The sequence below is a fragment of the Setaria italica genome, chromosome V (genome assembly GCF_000263155.2).
Source record: "Setaria italica strain Yugu1 chromosome V, Setaria_italica_v2.0, whole genome shotgun sequence".
Lineage (NCBI taxonomy): Eukaryota > Viridiplantae > Streptophyta > Magnoliopsida > Poales > Poaceae > Setaria > Setaria italica.
Window position 1 is genome coordinate 18,159,741 of NC_028454.1, and position 6,000 is coordinate 18,165,740.

Consider the following 6,000-nt stretch of genomic DNA (forward strand, 5'->3'; position numbering starts at 1 on the left):
TGAGACATGGTCAATCAAGATGGGATTTGCCCCTCTCTGATTGAGAGTGATATCTCTGAGCCCCTCGAGTGATCGGATCCGAAAATGCATGGCCATGCTATGTACGGTTAAGAGTTAACCAACAAAGGGATTCCGAATCATAGGATCGAGAAAGAGCGGTCGGCTTGAAGCTAGACCAAATATCGTGAGGCAAAGGGAATAGCATGTATATTATGTTGTGATGGTTTGTCTGATATGATCTTCGTGTGCGTATAGGAGTTGGCACGTCTTGCTAGAGGCCGCTACCGACTATTGGGCCGAGTAGGAGTACTCGGGCCATGTCTATACGTATCCGAACCCATAGGGTCACACAATTAAGGGGCTGGAAGCCCAATTCGGATCTGATCCGAGTTGGATTAGGTTTAGAAGTACTAATGGGCCTCGGACCCAGAGGCATGTCAGGAACCTCTATAAATAGAGGGGTGGGGGCGCCCTAGCGTTTACACCTTTTGGTGAAACACATCTGCCGCGCCTCCCACGCCCTCTTCTGTTGCAACTCGCGGATCTAGCAGTCCGGCTTGCGACGCTTCCTCCCTGCACGTGTGGATACCTTGGAGGTGTTGCGCTTGCAGCACTTGGACGAGCCACGACGAGCCCCGACGAGCCGACGACGAGCCGCGGCACGAGGGCGATCTTGCTGAACGTGGACGAGCTGCTGAGGAGCTGCTGGACGTTGACGTGATCGACTACGTACGACTACGTTGATCGTCTTCACTGCATCGACGCAAATCTATATCTTCCGCACAAGTAGTGCATCGAGTGGTAATCCCGTGATCCTTATACGGCAGTTCTTCCTGGTTTTACGCGGTAGAAATTTTGATTTGCGCTAGTGTAGCCTACCTCGTATCTCAACAGTGGTATCAGAGCTGTAGCTGTTTAGTTTTGGATTCGAGATGTGTGCATATGGAGATATGCGAGTTTTCAGTTTGATCTATGTCCTGGTTTCGTGCTCTTGCTGCAATGGTAGTGTAACGACATACTCCTACCGGTCGGTTTCCGCCATCGGAGTTAAGTGATATACTAAATTCCAGTTGCAGTGAGCGAAGATCAATATGATTGGTCGAATCGAAATTCAGGGTCATACGCTAGGCGCATTAGATGTGCAATAGTAGATGGGATCTACCACCGGGGTCGGGATTTTTGCCATATGCGTATGCTTCGGTAAATCAGCCGTAACTTTTCGGTACGATCTCGGATCGGGGCAAATTTTATATGAAAATTGATCTACAAAAAAAGTTACACATGAAATTCAACCACTTTGCCGTTTTTGGTAAAAGTAGATTTTCCCAAATTCGGCTTGGAAGATGGAGTTTCGGGCATCCGAAGTTTGGAACGTTAGGACGCTTAACTCTGTTTTGCAGGATGTATGTATCTTGTGATCAGTATGACCCTTTGTGTATGTGATGCATGTGTGTAACTCATTCGTGACCTGCGTGTCGCGCGTACGGCAACACGGTAGGAGCCATATGTGTTGTCACTTTATTGTATTTAATGGTCTGCGTACCAATCTGTGATGATCCAAGCAACTATGTAATCTTCATTACGAGCTTCTTTACTAGCTATTAGGCGTAATGGCATGTTCTAGTTCTTGGAGGACTCATCAGTAGGAGGATGGCGCACATGGAACATGGAGATGGAGATCACCATGGTGAACAGGTTCTATGGAGATGGAGATCACCATATAAAAATGGGCCATACTGTGTCACAACTGTGTGAATGCTATTCTGTTTATGTTTTACTTTCTGCATGCTTTAAGTTAGTATGCCCTCCCAACTAAAACTTGCGTCGTCCCATATCTTGTACAATTAGTGGTGGGTCTATGAAATTAGGGTACCACTAGTTTTCCTTGACTAGACGGGTTTGTGTCGGACACTTACACGCTTAAGGGTTGGTTTGCTTAACAAGGTTATCTTAACGGTTAAGGACCTTGGGGCATAAAGGTTGGGCGCCGAGACATAGAGATGTCATCCAACAATAGGAGTCATATGTGATATGATTAGCAAAAGTTGTTTACCGATCTACCTTATTTGCTAGCGGTGATGCTAAAGCTCACTAGTAGACTTGTTAGTTGTGGATCCTGAATCACTAAGTTTCAATAGAGGGATATTGATTTTAGTGGGAGTAGATTCTGTTAAAATAGTTTAATGTGATTTGCTCTATCATGGATACGTTTGTCTTAGTGTATTTTGAATTACTTTTGTTGTAGATTAAATGGCACCTAGCAGCACTACACCGTTTGCTTTGCGTTCGGTCCTTGAGAAGGACAAGTTGAATGGAACAAATTACTCGGATTGGATCCGTAACCTGAGAATTGTTCTCAGGGCTGAGAAAAAGGAAGATGTTCTAGACAACCCACTACCAGAAGAACCTCCTGATGATGCACCCGCTGCTGCTAAGAATGCTTACAAGAAAGCATGTGATGCTAACCTCGAAGTAAGCTGCCTTATGCTTGCTTGCATGGAACCCGAGCTGCAGATGCAGTTCGAAACAAACCATGAGGCGCACGATATGATCGTGGCGCTTAGAGTTTCCAAACACAGGCCAGGACTGAAAGGTTCAATGTGTCTAAGGCCTTTGTGGAGAGCAAGCTAGCAGAAGGCGCAGCAGTAGGACCACACGTAATCAAGATGGTTGGTTACACTCAATGGTTGGAGAAGCTAGGCTTCCCACTGGGCCAAGAGTTGGCCACTGATTTCATTCTTTCGTCTCTTCCGCCTAGCTATGGGAACTTCATCTCGAACTACCATATGCATAGGACGGAGAAGGGTCTGAATGAGCTGTGTGGCATGCTTAAAATAGCAGAGGCTGACATCAAGAAAAGCGCTAGTACCAGCCATGTGATGGCTATACAGAACAAGCCTAACTTTAAGAAGAAGGGCAATTCTTGGAAGAAGAAGGGCAAGGCTGGAACGTCCAAGCCAAACCTAGCGCCCAAGGTTAAAGCTGGACCTGGACCTGCTCCAGACAAAGAGTGCTTTTACTGTCATAAACTTGGTCACTGGAAGAGAAACTGCAAGCAGTACCTAGCTTCGTTGAAGAATGGCGGAAGTAAGAGTACTTCTACCTCAGGTACGCTTGTTGTTAATGTTATCGACAACATTTTTCTCACTGATACAATTATTAATTCTTGGGTATTTGATACCGGATCGGTTGCTCATATTTGCAATTCGATGTAGGGAATGATAAGAAGTAGAAGCGTGGAAAGAGGAGAAGTTGATTTCCGCGTGGGCAATAATGCAAGAGTTGCTGCGTTGACCGTTGGGATGATGCAACTCCACCTCCCGTCAGGATTTATTATGGAGTTGAATAATTTTTATTTCGTTCCTAGTTTAAGTCGAAACATTTTGTCTCCTTCATGCTTGATGAAGGATGGTTATTCATTTCGGATCCGATCACTCGAGGGCCCCAGAGATATCACTCTCAATCAGAGAGGGGCAAATCCCATCTTGATTGACCATTTCTCATAGCATGCTTCTTGACAAGCCCGAAAGCTACCTTTATAACTACCCTGTTACGGTGTTTGGAACATGTCTCTAAGCGCCACGATCATATCGTGCGCCTCATGGTTTGTTTCGAACTGCATCTGCAGCTCGGGTTCCATGCAAGCAAGCATAAGACAGCTTACTTCGAGGTTAGCATCACATGCTTTCTTGTAAGCATTCTTAGCAGCAGCGGGTGCATCATCAGCAGGTTCTTCTGGTAGTGGGTTGTCTAGAATATCTTCCTTTTTCTCAGCCCTGAGAACAATTCTCAAGTTACGGTTCCAATTCGAGTAATTTGTTCCATTCAACTTGTCTGTAACACCTGGTGTTTTAGTCATCAAAAGCAATTCAGAAGAGTTAAAGGAAAATTATGAAAAACAAGAGAAGAAATTGGCTAAAAGTCAAATTCGAGTCAAATTTGACCGAAATCTGAATTTTGAATTTGAAATTCAGAAAAATTGGACAAAAATATGGAATGGAAGGATAAGAGTGTTTAGAACTTGGGGAGCAAGATTGGAGACCAAAAACCTGGTCCTAAACATCTCAAGAAAGCCAAAGGAAAAATCAAAACAAGTGTGTACTTTTCACTGTTTGATAATAGAATTTTCAAAAAAACAGCACAAGTATCCCTTTTGGAAATTAATTTCTGCCAGATTTTTCAAATAAGTGGACCAAAGCAACTACACAGCAATGAAGTATGAACTTTGGAAAAGTATATTCGGGTGTTGTTGATCAGGAACAGTAAAGGGATCAAATTCAAATTTTAGCTCAAAGTCAGCACTTTGCCACGGTGGACTGAATTGCTGAAACTGTCTAAGTCTGAAACAGCAATAAGTAGATGAGTTGGAGCAAATTTCAGAAGAATGTAGAGCAAAAGGTGTAAGTGTTTATGAGCAAAATGGAATCTTTGAAAGTTGTAGAACATGAATGGGTAGTAGTTGGACTAAAAGGAATGAGTTTGGGCCACTAAAATTAAATTAACAGAAGTGCAAATGACCATGTTGAAGGTCTGACGAACTGAATGAGGTGTTCAAAGGGATTCAGTTAACTGAGGGAAAGGAATTTGAAAATTGCCAACAATTGGATGTTTCTCTCGGGTAGGAGTTTAAATATGAATTAAAGAGTTCAAGTTTACCTCCAACTTTGCTTAAGGGGCTCTTGGACCCTTGGATGCAAAAGCGGCTCTTGGACCCTTGGATGCAAAATCGACCGTGGCTAAGCTCTGAACTTCGGGTGTCAGAGAAACAAAGAAGGGGGGGGGGGCGACAGAAGCAGGGCACGGCGTGTTGTCGTCGGCATCTTCGGTCATCCGCCAGCGCAGCAGCTAGGCCACCTCTGTGCCACACAGGTCTATGGCTAGGCCACGGTGTCATCCATGCGCGCGGTAAGTCCCTTGAATATCTACCATTCCCGCCGCCGCTTCTTACTGCCTAGTTTTTCACCGCCGCCGTGAATCCTCTGTCACGCTGTTGACGCCGGATTTCGTCATCAGAAGAATCGGCGTCAAAGAGAAAAGAAATCGAAGGAATACAGATGGGAATCGGTCAAAAGGTGCTACAGTGTGGAATCGGTCAAGTGGCTTTTACTTCGCTTCAGGTTCCCAATCGGCAGCCCTTTGCTGATAAGAAATCGGCCGATCAGGAAGGAGGACTAAAATGGGCCTGTATGGGCTTGGTTAGGTGGAAAGATAAGGTGGAGTTCAGCCCACAAAGCGTGGGGTAGTTAGTTTAGCACGGGTTGTGCTTATAGATATTTGTTTTCTGTTTGAATTAGAGATAGAGTCCTAGTCGGTTAAGAAGATTATTTGTACGGGGCTATAAATAGCTACCTTTGTAAATCTGTAAAACACAACAATCAATCAATACAACAAGTTACTTTATTCTTCGTACTACTTTCAAGCAGGCGAATTCGCCATCGTTTTTTTCTTCTTACGAGTTCGTGCGGGTTGGCAGGGCTGCATCATCTTGATCTCCGGCCGATTCTGTAAGTTCCGCTTATCGAGTAATATCTAAGCTTTAACTTCCGGCGTATCGCTGTTGTTTCGTTTAGACTTATTCACCAGTTATCGATATCAACTAGATTCATAGGTTTTTACCTGTTTTTCTAGCTTTTATCACCAGTTATCCTGCTAGGAATCGGTAGTATCGGCTTCTATTACTTTCCGTTGTTAGATCCGTTCGTTGCCGATTAGATCTTTTCCTAGTGCTATTTTCATAAGCTTTGTGCCGATTGCTTTAGTATCTTTCTGTCTACAAGGCTATAAGGATCGCGCTATCTTGTAGCCGATTTCTTCATCACAGCAAATCGGCCGATTTGCCGATTAGCTATCTCGATCGGAAACTTAGCCGATCGCGGCTACCGAATCTGACACGTGTTCTTCCTTGCCAATCAACAGGTCAGATTGGCTGGCACGCCGCGCGAACCGCACCAGGGCATTCACCCGAACAGGAGCTAAGCAGATTCTCCCGGGTCGTGTGTC